The following is an 18,103-nucleotide window of genomic DNA, read 5'->3' on the forward strand; positions in this document are numbered from 1 at the left end:
GCGGGCGGGCAGTGAGAGATGATCTCTCTGCTCCCCCGCCTCACCTCCAGCATTATAGCAGCCCTGCTGTGAGCATGGAAGTGTGGCGATGCAGGCGGGCAGTGAGAGATGATCTCATCTCTCTGCTCACTCACCTCAGCATAGTGGCCCCGCTGTAGAGTGAGTGAGTGACTTGTATAGCACTACCTAATGCAAACTGAATCGCCTCAGGGCGCTTTCTTGCCACCAGAATCCATCTGCGGCTTTGCGTGGTCCTTTACCCCACAAGGTCCTGACACGCTTACTTACTGTGAGCATGGAACAGTGGTGATGCGGGCGGGCGGTGAGAGATGATGTCATCTCTCTGCTCGCTCTGTCAGACAGTGCAGCCTTTGCGGCCTGGCTGAAAACAGGACACGGCCTGGCAGTGGGCCGCGGCCTGGGGGTTGATGACCCCTGCTGTAATGCACATTATTTTTTATATTAAAATTTTATTTGATATAAGTTGAGATGTGATGTTTTTAATGTTTCAATCGTTTTTATTAAAAGTTTTCACAAGTAAAGTAAATTCCAGTATTAATTTCGAACAATACGCAATATCCACAATTTAAATTGCATATAAATTAAGATCAAAAAGTCACGCTGTGTAACTGCACTAATACAGAGCGAAAGACATTACAAAATTCCTCACATTGGCAAGGGACTATTCCCTCTAAGCCCTTGTACACACGGTCGGAGATTCCGACAACCAAATCTGTCAGATTTTGCCTGACGGATTTTGTCCGAAACTGTTGTATACACACGGTCGGACGAAGTTGTCGGAAAATCCGATCGTTCAGAACGTGATGACGTTATTTCGTTACGACGGGACTACGTTCAGGCTAGTAGCCAATAGCTTTGATGTAGGAATTTGATCTGAGCATGCGTGGCACTTTGTCCGATCGGAATTCTCTACACATGATCGGAGTATGATATTCAGACGGAAACAGTCCAATGCAGACCACACACAGTCGGACTATCAGATAAAACGCTCCAATCGGACACATTCCGTCGGAATCTCCGATCGTGTGTGTAGGGCTAAGACAGCTGTCCTCAGCACATAGCTGAGATATAGAACTGCAAACTATATAATCGATTCTCAATGAATCTCAATCTAATTTGGTAATTTGTTGAAAGGCAATAAAGCATAAATGTCCCTGGAGGTCTTTCTATTGTGTGATAGCAATGTGACTTGATGGGGTTTAGACTACGCTGTACACCTCAGGAGGTGCAAATCCTCTCAGCATGGGGGAAAGAGATGCTCCAATCCCACCACAATCATGGAATCACACAGTCCAAATCCCTCAAGCATAAAGACAAGAAGGAAAGAAAAGTAGGAAAAAGGAGGACAAGAGAAAGGGTAGAGGAGAGGGCAAGAGGAAAAAATTCCTTATCGACCATTAATTGGGTATGGTCTGAGGATCTTAAGTCAAGTATCTAATCCATGGTCATCATACCCATTCAAACGCCTTCAATTTATCCTGTAGAGTTGCTGTTAACCATTCATTCAGCATAAGCCAGGAAAGCCGATCAAATTGTATGGTGGCTAACTTCCAATTTTTTGCTATAGTAATTTTTGGCGGAGAGGAATATGAAAGTAGGAAGTCGTCTCTGATTTTTCAAGGCCTCCTCCACCTTACATCCCAGCAACGCATTTTTGGGCACTTGGTCAGATTAATTTGAGTAGGTGTTGGGATGTTTTAACCATTGTGACTACCGCAGTGTTGTTACTATAAACTATAAACATTTACTTTTAAGGGAAAAATGTCTTCTTGCATTTGATGATCTTCCGCTAACAACCAAACAGCATGGAACTTGTCTTTGCCGTAAAAAGTTCAAATTATTTTCTTTAACTCACATATGTTGATCAGTGTATAAAGGGAGTTCCAAAAGTGTTATTAGTTTTATACAAAGCAATGACAACAACTTTTTTTGTAACCAATTTGAGGTTTATTCAAGAACTTGCTCAGCTTGATCACTGTGGGGTGGATTTACTAAAGGCAAATATACTGTGCATTTTGCAAATGCAGTTGCACTCCTTTTCCTTAGTAAATGTAATGTAGTAAAGCTTCCCTTTGTAAAGAATACCCAATCGGGTGCAAAGAACATTTTAAAAATGTTAAATTTTTTTTGTATATGATTGGATGATGGAAATCAGCAGAGCTTTACCACATTTACCAAACTCTGGGGCAAATGAGTGCAACTGCACATTCAAAGCGCACCGTCTATTTGCGATTAGTAAATCAACCCCAGTGTGTGAAACTACTATTTTTTTTTATTTTTTTATTTACTAAACCATACTTGCTGTTTCTTTAAGGATCTTGTAGAATCCAATATTGGCTTATGGAATGGCTTGCATGGATTGTCCATATTCAAAACCAAAGATTTAAAGCCACTATACAGTATCTCACACAAGTGAGTACACCCCTCACATTTTTGTAAATATTTTATTATATCTTTTGCTGTGACAACACTGAAGAAACAACACTTTGCTACAATGTAAGATAGTGAGTGTACAGCTTGTATAACGGTGTAAATTTACTGTGCCCTCAAAATAACTGAACACACAGCCATTAATGTCTTAACCGCTGGCAACAAAAGTGAGTACACCCCTGAGTGAAAATATCCAAATTGGGCCCAAAGTGTCAATATTTTGTGTGGCCACCATTATTTCCCAGCACTGCCTTAACCCTCTTGGGCATGGAGTTCACCTGAGCTTCACAGGTTGCCACTGGAGTCCTCTTCCACTCCTCCATGACGACATCACAGAGCTGGTGGATGTTAGAGACCTTGTGCTGCTCCACTTTCCGTTTGAGAATGCCCCACAGATGCTCAGCAGGGTTTAGGTCTGGAGACATGCTTGACCAGTCTACCTTTTACCCTCAGCTACTTTAGCAAGGCAGTGGCCATCTTGGATGTGTGTTTGGGGTCGTTATCATGTTGGAATACTGCCCTGTGGCACAGTCTCCGAAGGGAGGGGATCATGCTCTGCTTCAGTATGTCACAGTACATGTTTGCATTCATGGTTCCCTCAATGAACTGTAGCTCCCCGTGCCGGAAGCCCCAGACCATGACACTCCCACCACCATGCTTAAATGTAGGCAAGACACACTTGTCTTTTGTACTCCTCACATGCTTGACATCATCTGAACCAAGTAAGTTTATCTTGGTCTCATCAGACCACAGGACATGGTTCCACTAATACTTGTCCTTAGTCTGCTTGTCTTCAGCAAACTTGTGGGCTTTCTTGTGCATCATCCTTTTAGAAGAGACTTTCTTCTGGGACAACAGCCATGCAGACCAATTTGATGCAGTATGCGGCGTATGGTCTGAGCACTGACAGGCTGACCCCCCACCCCTTCAACCTCTGTAGCAATGCTGGCAGCACTCATATGCCTATTTCCCAAAGACGACCTCTGGATATGACGCTGAGCACTTGCACTCAACTTCTTTGATCGACCATGGCGAGGCCTCTTCTGAGTGAAACTTGTCCTGTTAAACCGCTGTATGGTCTTGGCCACCGTGCTGCAACTGAGTTTCAGGGTCTTGGCAATCTTCTTATAGCCTAAGCCATCTTTATGTAGATCAACAATTATTTTTTTCAGATCCTCCGAGAGTTATTTGCCATGTGGTGCCATGTTGAACTTCCAGTGACCAGTATGAGAGCGTGAGAGCAATAACGCCAAATTTAACACTCCTGCCTCCCATTCAGACCTGAGACCTTGTAATACTAATGAGTCACATGAGACCAGGGGGGGGGGGGGGATGGCTAATTGGGCCCAATTTGGACATTTTCACTTAGTGTTGTATTCATTTTTGTTGCAAGTGGTTTAGACATTAATGGCTGTGTGTTGAGTTATTTTGAGGGGACAGCAAATTTACAGTTATACAAGCTGCACACTCACTACTTTAACTATAATAAAATATTTACAAAAATGTGAGTGGTATACTCACTTTTGTGAGATACTGTATAGTGGCTTTAAATCTTAGGTTTTGAACATGGACATTCCATGTAAGCCATTCCATAAGCCAATGTTGGATTCTACAAGATTCTCAAAGCAACAGCAAGGTATGGTTTAGTAAATAAAATAAAAAAATAGGAGTTTCACACATAGGGGTTGATTTACTAATGACAAATAGACGGTGTACTTCTGCAGCTTTTCATATTCTCCCTAAACTCTTCATTCATGTAATCACTGCCCTATAACTCCATTGCTTTAGTAGAAACCTACTCTCAACCATATATGAAATATGGCCTGATGCTTCATTATTGTCTGCCCTTTCTGCTAAGCCTGCCCCTAACTGTCAGTGTGTTGTAATTACCGCAAACTGCTGTATCACTTCTCTACACATTAGTAGAAATTGTTTGAACTGTCAATCCTTCCTAGATATGTTCCTAGATATGTTAGTGGGGGATGATAGGTCATACATTACCCAGGTTATCTTAAAGTGGGAGTTCCGCCGTTTTTTTTTTTTTTTTTTTTTTTAAAGCCAGCAGCTACAAATACTGCAGCTGCTGACTTTTAAAATACGGACACTCTCTCGATCGTCTCTCGGGTGCTGCCGCCGCCATCTTGGGTATGGGAATCAGGAAGTGGAGCCTTGCGGCTGCATTTCCCGGTTCCCTACTGCGCATGTGCGAGTCGCGCTGCGCAATAAGGATGGTCCCCGCTGTCTCTGGGATCCGTGTGTTTCCCAGCAGACAGCGGGGGACCTGCGGAAAGGGGCGTAGATTCTGCAGATATCTATGCCGGAAGTGGGTGCAGATACCTGTACTGTACAGGTACCTGCACCCCCTCCCCCCTGAAAGGTGCCAATTGTGGCGCCGGAGGGGGGGAGGGTTCCAATGAGCGGAAGCTCCACTTTAAGTTTCGTCTGCTCTACAAACACCAGCATCCAAGCACAGGTACATTTTATAATGAATGTGGCAGTATCATAAAGGGTTTCCATAATCAATAATATAAGCAACTCCAGGCAAATGGTAAAAAAAGAAGAAATACTACGCAGTCTTACTGGCTCTCAAAAAATATATGTAGATCCTAGCCCTTTACTACAAACCCAAAGACAAATGGATGTGGACTCTACTCCTCCCTTATTGTGTCAATAGAAGCTTTCTCCAGAAACATTATCCAGGAAAAGGAAAAAGAAAAAGAAAAAACCGCAAAGGTTAATTTATATGACAGCTCCCAATTGAAAAATGACCAATATCTTTATTCATTAGATTAAAATACACAAATTCATACAAATAGACAACTAGACAAAAAGTGTTAAAAATAACCTGCTGTATAGAATCTGTATAAACTCCACTCAGTTGGCTGGGTATTGTGGATAATAGTGCTAAACAGGATATACATATTATTATATATATCAATAAATATAGTTGTCCATCAAAAAACTACCCAATATTACAATGATAAAGTTGGTAAGGAAGGGGAAAAGGGGGGCAAAGGGGGGGGGGGCAACTAGACTTTTTATATGAAACAAGACACTTGGGGTAGATTAAATCAATCAATATAGTAAAAATAATTTATTGGCAACACAAGTGGAGGTAGCACAATAGATATCATTAATAGTAGATCAATATGTAATTAGCAGAATTAAAAGGTGAAAAACATGATAATAACATAGCACAATAAAATTCATAGTACAGTAGCATTGTTGCACATGATTATAATGAACCAGCAGTACACTCCAAAGTGTCTATATAGTAATAACCGATAAAAATTAATTGATGATTTAAACAGATCCAACCCATAGCAGAATAGTGATTACTGGGGCATAGCATCCAATGGTAAAAGCTTGACGCGTTTTATGGATTATTTCCACTCATTAGGAGCAGCTATACAATGGGGGTACCTGTGGTAGATAATAAATTAATAATCAATGGTAATTGGTTATAATAGGAAGAGAGGGAACATAAACCATGGTCCTAGCAACTCTTACCTATGGGTAATTAGTGGTATACATAGATAATGGTAGTGGTAGTATGGATCGGAAGCACTGGAGGGTGAGAATACACCCCCCCCCCCCAGGAGCTGAGGTAACATCGAAAGACCGGCAAGCAGGCCAAGTGGTAGAGTGGATAACGCATGTGGATGAGGGTCACCCTACCAGAGTAATGGGGATCAGCCCAGGGAACTAGTGAAAAACAGATAATGGAATGGTGTTAGCAGGGTGTAAAAATAGAAGACTAGGTAGCGGAGATGTATAAAGAAGGAAAACAGTGGGTAAGAAACTAAAAGTAGGCCAGAGTGGACACTGCAAAGGGAAGAAAAATGTGCAAAGTGTGAAGAAAAATTTGAGACGAGGATGACAAACCACCATAGGGTCAGAGAGGAGACCCAGAAGAAAGATTGTTTACCTGCAGCTACACTGTGAATTGTGTAGTGAAGAGATGAAATGTGTGCGAGAACAAAGGTGAAGTTGAAGCAAGGAACAACCTCCAAAAAGGGAGAAGTGGTATAGGCAGCCCGCAGCACCACCAAGAATGTAGACCAACGTCCCGCTGAATAGTGCGCAGCTCAGAAGAAGAGAGCACCCACGTCCGAGCGACTAGCGCTCATATGTAGGTGCCCGTTGGCTGTTGAGCTTTCAATGAATTATTGTATGGTGATGCAGTATTTCCACATTGAAAATGTAGAACCATCCTAGATTCAGGTTCAAACGTGCCATCCCTCTCATATGCATTAGTTGGTAAAGAAATACAGGTGCATCTCCAAAAATTTGAACATCATCAAAAAGTTAATTTATTTCAGTAATTCAATTCAAAAATCAAAACTTGTATATTTATATAGATTCATTCCACACCCTGTGATATATTTTAAGCATTACTTTCTTTTAATTTTATTGATTATGGCTTACAGCTAGTGAAAATCCCAAATTCAGTATCTCAGAAAATTTGAATATTACATAAGACCAATTAAAAATTAAGGATTTTTAATACAAAAATGTTGGCTTGCTGAAAAGTATGTACAGTATAGTATGCACTCAATACTTGGTTGGGGCTCCTTTTGCATGAATTACTGCATCAAAAACAGCGTAGCATGGAGGCGATCAGCCTATGGCTCCGCTGAGGTGTTATGGATGCCGAGGTTGCTTTGATAGTGGCCTTCAGCACGTCTGCATTGTTGGGTTTGGTGTCTCTCATCTTCCTCTTGACAATAACCCACAGATTCTGTATGGGCTTTAGGTCAGGCTAGTTTGCTGGCCAATCAAGCACAGTGATACCATGATCATTAAGCCATGTATTGGTCCTTTTGGCAGCATGGGCAGGTGCCAAGTCCTGCTGGAAAATGAAATTTGCATCGCTATAAAACTGGTCGGCAGGGGGAAGCATGAATTGCTTTAGAATTTCCAGTTACAGTTGTAGTCCATGTCCTGGATTTGTCTGTGTGTGGTGGCTCTTGAAGCATTGACACCAGCCGTAATCCAATCCTTATGAATCTCCCTCAAATTTGTAAATGGCCTTTGCTTCACAATCCTCTCAAGGTTGTGGTTATTCCTGTTGCTTGTGCACCTTTTTTCTACCACACTTTTTACTTCCATTCAACTTTCCATTAATATGCTTGGATACGGCACTCTGTGAACAGCCAGCTTTTTAGCAATTAACTTTTGTGACTTACCCTCCTTGTGGAGGTTGTCAAAGACTGTCTTCTGAACCACTGTCACGTTAGCAGTCTTCTCGATGACTGTGTAACCTACTGAGCCAGACTACTGCCGCGTACACACGAGCGGACTTTTCAACATCCAAAGTCCGAAGGACTGAGTCCGTCAGACTATCCGATCGTGTGTGGGCTGCAACGGACTTTTGACTCGCCAAAGTCCAAAGGACTTTAGAATATGGAACATGCTTCAAATTTTTCCGAAGGAACTCCGCCGGACCCGGTCCCCTTCGAAAAATCCGCTCGTGTGTATGCTACTCCGACGGACTAAAACCGACGCTAGGGCAGCTATTGGCTACTGGCTATGAACTTCCTTATTCGAGCCGAGTCGTACGTCATCACGTTCGAATCCGTCGGAGTTTAGTGTGATCGTGTGTGGCCAAGTCCGCTCAGCCGAAAAGTCTGTCAGAACTCCGTCGGAATTCCAGCAGAACTCCGACGGAACTCTTTCGGAAGTCTGTCGGACATAAGTCCTCTCGTGTGTACGGGGCTTAAGAGACCATTTAAAGGCTCAGGAAACCTTTGCAGATGATTTGAGTTAATTAGCTGGTTAGAGTGTGGCACCACAAGTCTACAATATTGAACTTTTTCACAATATTCTAATTTTCTGAGAGACTGAACTTTGGGTTTCCACTAGATGTAAGCCATAATCATCAAAATTAAAAGAAAGAAATGCTTGAAATATATTACTCTGTGTGTAATAAATCTATATAATATGAGTTTCACTTTTTGATGATATTTACATTTTTTCAAGATCCACCTGTATATGGTCTCATAACCCCAAGTACTGGAAAATTGAAGTGGACATAACATTTATTCTATAGGTACCCTCCTGTTGACAGCTATATATCATTCATAAGTCCTTGGCTGTATAGTATTGAAACATGCATAGAAACTTTTTAAATAAGCTCCTATCATGTTCTCATTCAAGATTGCCACACGTATGTGCCACACGTATGTGCTGGACTCCTAGATGAAAGAAGAGTATACACTCTTAAAGGAGCCAATCGGGGCTGTTTCAATGCACTGTGCAGCTCATAGTCCATTGTGGGGTGCTCTGCAGGCCAACATCCTACCGAGTGCCCTGCAAATTCAGGTGTTCGGCGAACACCCAAAGGGCGATGACCAGGACTGAACTAATGCTCGGCCCGAACAACTCGCCCATTACTATTTACTATAGCTTTTCTCACATAGCATACTATAGCATTTCTTACATTAGTAAACTGGGTTTTTAGAAATAAAAATGATTATATTGCCAGAAGGGGAAGTACATTTGCTTACCTTTTTAACTTTGTAAACTCTGTAGTTTTGATAATGACTGTGCCTTGTCCATTAGGTAATGCAATGAGATGAAATCTAGTTGAGGAATCTGGGAAAACATGTCACGCCGAGACAAATATGTATATACAGTATATATATATATATATATATATATAGAAACCACGGATGTTATTTGCTGTTTAGCCTTGAAAATATATATTTTGTACTGATGTTTCATTTTGAGTGGATTGAACTTAAAAAGTAAAGGTTTAATATATTATTATAGGGAACATGTAGAAATGATAACTGTGCCTAAGCAGTACTATGAAAATAAAAAAAGATCTTTTGTCTGGAATTACTCCAGGAAAATAGCAGTGCACTTCCTGAAAGGTGAGGGTCACTTTTTTCCCTACAACCTCATAGTTGTTGCATCATGAATATTCCCAACCAGTCATCAGGGGGCAGCAATGATATGAGGAAGCAAAGCCGCGCCTCTACCAGGATGGCAACTTCACACCGTGCAGAGCAAGGCATGGTAATTCAGTAATGGGGAAACAACAATTGTAAGGGACCTATAGGCAATGCACGATTGTATAACCTTACAACGCACTGTGCCCATTGGATAAAAACAAATAACACACATAGAATAGTCATAAGTGCTAAAGGTCCTTAACCACTTTAGTACTGGGCACTTTCACCCCCTTCTTGCCCAGGCCAGTTTTCAGCGTTCAGTGCTGACGCACTTTGAATGACAATTGTGAGGTCATGCAATGCTGTACCCAAACTTTTGCAATTTTTTTTGCGACAGAGCATTCTTTTGGTGGTATTTAATCACCCCTTGTTTTTTTTTTTTTTTTTTGTGCCCAACCAATGACTATGAACATTTAATTATTGAGATTATTGATATAACTTTTTTTTTTTTTTTTGTAGACGAGGGGGGGGGGGGGGTGTTCATTTCCTCCACTCTGGTCTCAGATTACACTGAGCTCTCCTCACTGTTCTGTGCAGTGTATGACATCTGATCCCTGCTTGATCCTGAGAAGAACTCATTGATTTGTGTGCTTTAGGAGGCTATAGAGAAGAGATAGCTGGAAATAAACAAGTAGAACATATGTAGGGGGATTTGTTTCATTTGTTTCATCTCTATCACCAGAGGCCTGTCACTTCATTGGGCACATCTAAGGGCTGGCAGACTTCCTAGATTCTGCGGTCATAGAAAATACGGGGGCATGAACTGTGATTTCAGTACCTCTGTCCCAAACACATAAAATGGTGTCTGCAAAAGTTTGGGCACCCTGCAGAGTTAATATCTTGTACTGCCCCCTTTGGCAAGTATCGCAGCTTGTAAACGCTTTTTTTAGCCAGCCAAGAGTCTTTCAATTCTTGTTTGAGGTTTCTTTGCCCATTCTTCCTTACAAAAGTGTTCCAGTTCTTTGAGATTTCTGGGCTGTCTGTCACGCACTGCTCTTTTAAGGTCTATCCATAGATTTTTAATAATGTTGAGGTCAGGAGATTGTGAAGGCCATGGCAAAACCTTCAGTTTACGCCTCTTGATGTAATCCCCCGTGGATTTTGAGGTGTGTTTAGGATCATTATCCATTTGTAGAAGCCATCCTCTCTTTAACTTCAGCTTTTTCACAGATGGCATCAAGTTACCATCCAAAATTTGCTGAAATTTTATTGAATCCATTTTTCCTTCTACTCGTGAAATGTTCCCTGTGCCACTGGCTGCAATACAACCCCGAAGCATGATTGATCCACCCCCCTGCTTAACAGTTGGACAGAGGTTCTTTTCATTAAATTCTGTGCCCTTTCTTCTCCAAACGTACCTTTGCTCATTCCGGCCAAAAAGTTATATTTTAACCTCATCGGTCCACAGAACTTGTTTCCAAAATGCCTTAGGCTTGTCTATATGTTAATTTGCAAAGTTCAAACGCTGATTTTTGTGGTGAGGACGTAGAAGAGGTTTTCTTCTGATGACTCTTCCATGAAGACCATATTTGTACAAGTATCTCTTTATAGTGGAATAGTGTACCACAACTTCAGTGTCTGCCAGATCTTTCTGGAGGGATCGTGCAGTCAAACGTGGGTTTTGAATTGCTTTTCTCACAATCCTGCGAGCTGTTCTGTCTGATATTTTTCTTGGTCTTCCAGAACTTGCTTTAACTTCCACTGCTCCTGATGACTGCCATTTCTTAATTACATTCCGAACAGAGGATATTGACATCTGAAAACACTTTGCTATCTTCTTATAGCCTTCTCCAGCTTTGTGAGCATCAACTATTTTCAGTTTCAGTTTTCTAGACAACTGCTTAGAAGAACCCATGGTGCTGATTCTTGGGGAAAGGTCAGATGAGTCTGGCCATTTTAAAACCTTTGAGATTGACATCACCTGGTCTTCCCAGATGATGATTGAGAACAATCCATGACACTGGCAGGTCTCAGCTTTGCAAAGGGGGCAGTGTATGCTATAAATTCTGCAGGGTGCCTAAACTTTTGCAGACGCCATTTTTTGGTTTTCTGTAATTTTGAAAGTGTAAATGATGGAAATCTACCGTATATACTCGAGTATAAGCCGAGATTTTCAGCCTCTTTTTTGAGGCTGAAAGTGCCCCCCTCGGCTTATACTCGAGTCATCGCTGTCTGCCCGCTCGATCAGCGTGTCGAGCAGACAGACAGCGGCCATTCTGATTCAAAAGCCGCGCCTCCGGCTCCGCCTTCGCCTGTGATAGGCGGAACACTGAATTTCCCAGCAGCCTGTGTTCCGCCTATCACGGGCATCTTCTCATCCTCGTACTACGGACGAGGATGATACGACGTCCGTGATAGGCGGAACACAGGCTGCTGGGAAATTCAGTGTTCCGCCTATCACAGGCGAAGGAGGAGGCGCGGCTTTTGAATTTTACAATGGCCGCCGACGAAGAGGGCACGGGACGGAGGCAAGGCAAGGCACGGGACAGGACGGGACGGGACGGGACGAAGGCAAGGCACGACACGGGACGGAGGCTCGGGACAAAGGCTCGGGACACAGGTAGGCTGGACACACACACACACACACACACACACACACACACACACACACACACACACACACACACACACACACACACACACACACACGGAGACACACACACACGGATGGATGGATGGATGGAGACACACACACACACAGGGATGGATGGATACACACACACACAGGGATGGATGGATGGAGACACACACACACAGGGATGGATGGATGGATGGATGGATGGAGACACACACACACAGGGATGGATGGATGGATGGATGGATGGAGACACACACACACAGGGATGGATGGATGGATGGACACACACACACACAGGGATGGATGGACGGACACACAGGGATGGACGGACACACAGGGATGGACGGACACACACACAGGGATGGACAGGCATGTCTCACCCTCGGCTTATACACGAGTCAATAAGTTTGCCAGTTTTTTTGGGGGTAAATTGGGGGCCTCGGCTTATATTCGGGTCGGCCTATACTCGAGTATATACGGTAACTTTTTTTTGAAATATTATAAGAATGTCTAATCTGTAATTTGATGCCATTTGGAGATTTTTTCCATCTTTCCTTGGCTTCGTTATGCACATTAATACACATTTTTACCTGGGGTGCCCAAGCTTTCGATCCCCACTGTATGCCCAGTGTCTGTCTGTTGCTAGGACACAAACGACATCCCCGCCTAGCGTTTTTCTGTAGCCAGGACACAGGTGGGGTCTACTGCCTAGCATCCCTCTGTTGTTAGAATGCAAGTGTTCTCCTGCAGCCTAGAATTCTGTTGCCAGGACGCAGCCATTTTCTTCCCCCTAGCGTTCTTTATTGATATTTTGTAGACAGCTCTTGTACTCCAATAGAGTACATTTGAACTATATGCATGTGGACACTAGCACAGATATTTATATAAGTGTGCAGTGTAACATGCAATCCATATGCTGGACCAAGGATGCAGATTTTTTATTTTTTTTTTTGTCTTTTGTTTTTGCCAATCAGAATGCAGCTGAGTGCACCTGCATTTAGATTCATAAAGCAAAAAATGTATGAACTCCTAAAGATAAATAAAAAAAAAAAGAATGTTTTTTCAATGCCTATAGCTTTGAAGGTTGGTCCGAATTTACTTTAAAATGCTTTAATTGCTTGTTCAGAATATGAAAATACTTTAGTTTGCATGGTCTAAGCACAGGTTTGCTTATGTATTTATCGACCTTACCTGATACATTGCTATAAACTTACCCCAAACTTTGCCTATTCAGATTCATTCAACTACAGCATGGTTTAGCAATTACATTTTGCACTCAATCCATAGTCTTGTCTGTATGACCCCTTTATAAATATCTTGTATATGTTTACCTTGGCCCCTTTCTAGGCTCTGTATTTACCTGCTAAATTGTCATTGGTCTCTATTTGTGTCTTAAACAAATTTTCACTGTTTATACCCTTCTGAGCAGGAGATGGCAGACTGAGTTTAATTGCATGCCTGCGTCTAGAATAGCTCTCCCCAGAAAAAAAATACAGTTATATGTTGTCCATTCAGTTTACGTGTTCCCTGCTAGATTGACCTCAGAGACTCTTTGGTGTCCTAAATGAACATAGAACCACTGTTATGCCCTGTACACACGATCGGATTTTCCGACAACAAATGTTGGATTTGAGCTTGTTGGCAGAAAGTCAGACTGTGTGTATGCAAGCGTTTTCGCAAACCGCATGCTCAGAAGCAGAAGCGGCTGGTCTTGTAAACTAGCATTCGTAATAAAGAATTTACATTCGTGACGTGGCAAATTAGGATATCTCCAAATGCAGCGCACATTCTCTTCTACTTTAATGAAGCTGCTTTGCTGGTGATACTGATGGGAGTTATTGCGAATTAATTTTCAAAGGCTTTTTTTTTTCAAGTGATATCAAGAATAATAATAATAATAGTGCTAAATGAAAAATGCAAAAAGAAAAGCGCGAATCAACACTCGCCAAACGTCTACTAACACAAAATTAGCAGAAGGAGCCCAAAGGGTGGCGCTAAAGAGATGAAAAACCACGTAGTACGTCACTACGTTCCTAATTGTTGGCCAACATTTGTGTGACCGTGTGTATGCAAGACAAGTTGGAGCCAACAACCTTCCAACAAAATTCAACGGTTTGTTGTCGGAAAGTCCAATCATGTGTACGGGGCATTAGTCATTTTCTATGAAAAAGTATGCTGAGCAGAGCCAAAAGGCCACCTGTGCAAGTACTCTGAAATGTAGAATGGCCTTAAAATGGAAAGTATTTACCATGTGATCACTTTCATGACAAACCCATTGATCAAAAGTATTAACGGTTTTGGTACAAGGTCAGAAATCTTCTATCAGAAGCTGTTCTCTTTCCAACAATGTCTTTGATTGAAACTTCATATGGAGGAGAGAGGGTGAGGAGTCAGTTTGCTTGTTTGTGCAAACTTCAGCTTGAGCTGTTGAGCTCTGTTCACAATAGGCTTCAACACAGTAGATAAAGAGGTCCTAGAAAATGTGAGAAGGCACAAAGCCCCGCCTGCTGATAAGTGAAAATGCAAAATATTTATATGGATTATTTCATATTTGAAAAAAGATTCTAACCCTGAAAGCAAAGTAAAATCACAGTTGATTGTTGAACATACCCAGCACCCTTGCCTTCACTCAACATTCCAAGATGTACAGGTTACGTACACAGTTCTGATTTGCATCTTATCACGTGTTGAGGAAAAATTGTCAGTGATGTATAGTAATCATTCCTGTCCTTAACATGCCAAGATTTATTGGTTACTTTAAAGAATCCATTCTCCAAAAATGAAATTTTAAATTTTGGTAAATGCTAAATATTTAGGCACAAATGAAATGCATATATGGGATCTGTTTTACGTACCAAAAGATTACTCTCAGCAGAAGCCGATCTGTGGGTGCCGGGTACTGGATATAGTTGGGCAGAGACAGAACGGAGATCTGCCTTTGTAAACAATTATATACATTTTATTTAGATACAGCATTGCATATCCGCACAATTGTCAGTTAAAATAACGCAGTGCCATATCGCAAAAAATGGCCTGGTCATGGGGGGAAACCTTTCGAAGGTCAAGTGGTTAAACATTTGCCCCTAATATTTCTAATTTTGGATCTTCCCTCACTTTCAGTAAAAAAAAATACTAAAATGAATTTTAACGCATACAAACACAATATACTACCGTATATACTCGAGTATAGGCCGACCCGAATATAAGCCGAGGCCCCCAATTTACCCCCAAAAAAACTGGCAAACTTATTGACTCGTGTATAAGCCGAGGGTGAGACATGCCTGTCCATCCCTGTGTGTGTGTCCGTCCATCCCTGTGTGTCCGTCCATCCCTGTGTGTCCGTCCATCCCTGTGTGTCCGTCCATCCCTGTGTGTCCGTCCATCCATCCCTGTGTGTGTGTGTGTCCATCCATCCATCCATCCCTGTGTGTGTGTGTCTCCATCCATCCATCCATCCCTGTGTGTGTGTGTCTCCATCCATCCATCCATCCATCCCTGTGTGTGTGTGTCTCCATCCATCCATCCATCCATCCCTGTGTGTGTGTGTATCCATCCATCCCTGTGTGTGTGTGTGTCTCCATCCATCCGTGTGTGTGTGTCTCCATCCGTGTGTGTGTGTGTGTGTGTGTGTGTGTGTGTGTCCAGCCTACCTGTGTCCCGAGCCTTTGTCCCGAGCCTCCGTCCCGTGCCGTGCCTTGCCTCCGTCCGGTGTCGTGCCTTGCCTTCGTCCCGTCCCGTCCCGTGCCGTGCCTTGCCTTGCCTCCGTCCCGTGCCCTCTTCGTCGGCGGCCATTGTAAAATTCAAAAGCCGCGCCTCCTCCTTCGCCTGTGATAGGCGGAACACTGAATTTCCCAGCAGCCTGTGTTCCGCCTATCACGGACATCGTATCATCCTCGTCCGTAGTACGAGGATGAGACGATGCCCGTGATAGGCGGAACACAGGCTGCTGGGAAATTCAGTGTTCCGCCTATCACAGGCGAAGGCGGAGCCGGAGGCGCGGCTTTTGAATCATAGAATGTCCGCTGTCTGTCTGCTCGACACGCTGATCGAGCGGGCAGACAGCGATGACTCGAGTATAAGCCGAGGGGGGCACTTTCAGCCTCAAAAAAGAGGCTGAAAATCTCGGCTTATACTCGAGTATATACGGTACTCTATTTTTGGTAACGTATAAAAGATGGGGTTGTGTTGAGTAAATACACAACAAATATCTAAAGCCTTAAAATTAGGCTCACAAGTGAAATAGGGGAAGACCTACAGTACCCAAAATTGTACAATTGTTATATGAGGTGCGGTACTGGAAATGACCCAGCCCACGTCTCGGAGTACAAGAAAGTGGCCTTCCTGGGCCTTATTGGAAGAAGAGGAATTGTCTTGGGCCACACATAAAATACACTAAAAATAAGGATAGCTGATAAGCAGAAAAAGTCAGGTAGATCACAAGGCAACGACCACTGATATACAGTGCCTTAAAGTATTTATACCCCTTTAAAATTCTCCACATTTTGTCATGTTACAGACAAAAACGTAAATGTATTTTATTGGGATTTTTTGTGATACACCAACACAAAAAGGAATATAATTGTGAAGTGTAAGGAAAATGGTTTTCAAAATGTTTTGCAAATCCAATATCTGAAAAGTGTGGCGTGCATTTGTAATCAGCCCCCTTTGCTCTGACACCTCTAACTTTAATCTAGTGAAACCAGTTGCCTTCAGAAGTCACTAACTAGTAAATAGAGTCCACCTGTGTGTAATTTGATCTCAGTATAAATGCAGCTATTTTGTGAAGCCTTCAGAGGTTTGCTGAGAGAACCTTAGTGAACAAACAGAATCATGAAGGTCAGGGATAAAGTTGTGGAGAAGTTTGAAGCAGGGTTAGGTTATAAATAAATAGCCCAAGCTTTGCACATCTCACAAAGCATTGTTCAATCCATCATCCAAAAATGGAACAGGTATGGCACAACTGCAAACTTGGCAAGACATGGCCGTCCAACTTAACTGACAGGCTGGGCAAGGAGAGCATTAATCGTAGAAGCAGCCAAGAGGCCCATGGTAACTCTGGAGGAGCTTCCGAGATCCACAGCTCAGGTGGGAGAATCTGTCCACAAGACATTAGTCACACACTCCACAAATCTGTCCTTTTATGGGAGAGTGGCAAGAAGAAAGCCATTGTCCATAAGAAGTCCAGTTTGCAGTTTTCGAGAAACCATGTGGGGGACACGGCAAACCTGTGGAAGAAGGTGCTCTGGTCAGATGAGGCCAAAATTTAACTTTTTGGCCTAAAAGCAAAACGCTATGTGTGCCGGAAAACAAACACTACAGATCACCCTGAACACGCTATCACCACTGTGAAACATGGTGGTAGCAGCATCATGTTCTGGAGATGCTTTTCTTCAGGAGAGACAGACAAGCTGGTCAGAGTTGATGGGAAGAGGGGATGGAGCCAAAAACAAACAATCTTAGAAGAAAATCTGTAATGACGTGTACACACGACTGGATTTTCTAGCAGAATAGGTCCGACGGAATCATTCCGTTGCATAGTCCAATCGTGTGTGGGATAATCCGATTGGTTTTTCTTTAAAAAATTTCGACGGACCTAGAAATAGAACGTTTCAAATCTGTCCAACGGACTCCATTCCTATCGGGAAAACTGTTCGTCTATATACTGATCCGACAGACCAAATACGACGCAAGGGCAGCTATTGACTACTGGCTATTGAACTTCCTTTTCTAGTCCCATCGTATGGACTTTCAAACAGACTTTAGTCCGTTCGTGTGTGGGCAAGTCCAATAGTTCGGAAGTCCGTCGAAAGTCTGTTGGAAAGACCATCGGACCTTTTTCTGCTGGAAAGTCCGGCCGTGTGCACGTGGCATTAGAGTCTGCAAAAGACTTTTGACTGGAGAAGAAGTTCAGCTTCCAGTAGGACAATGACCCTAAACATATAGCAAGACCTACAATGGAATGGTTCAGATCAAAGCATATTTGTGTGTTCGAATGGCCCAGTCAAAGTCCAGACCTAAATGCAATTGAGACTCTGTGGCAAGACTTAAATTGCTGTTCACAGAAGCTCTCCATCCAATCGGACAGAACTTGGCCAATTTTGCAAAGAAGAATGGG

The 18,103-nt window shown here is 42.7% G+C and overlaps 1 protein-coding gene across 1 annotated transcript in view; it reads left to right on the forward strand.

The window, feature by feature from the left end:
• The window catches only part of CDYL2 (chromodomain Y like 2), a 153,391-nt gene that overhangs the window by 43,114 nt on the left and 92,174 nt on the right, over positions 1-18,103 (forward strand). The gene's annotated exons all lie outside the window — the stretch shown is intronic.

Source organism: Lithobates pipiens, unplaced genomic scaffold, assembly GCF_037356315.1.
Source record: "Lithobates pipiens isolate NorthernLeopardFrog02 unplaced genomic scaffold, aLitPip1_a1.2 Scaffold_10, whole genome shotgun sequence".
NCBI classification, from domain to species: Eukaryota; Metazoa; Chordata; class Amphibia; order Anura; family Ranidae; genus Lithobates; species Lithobates pipiens.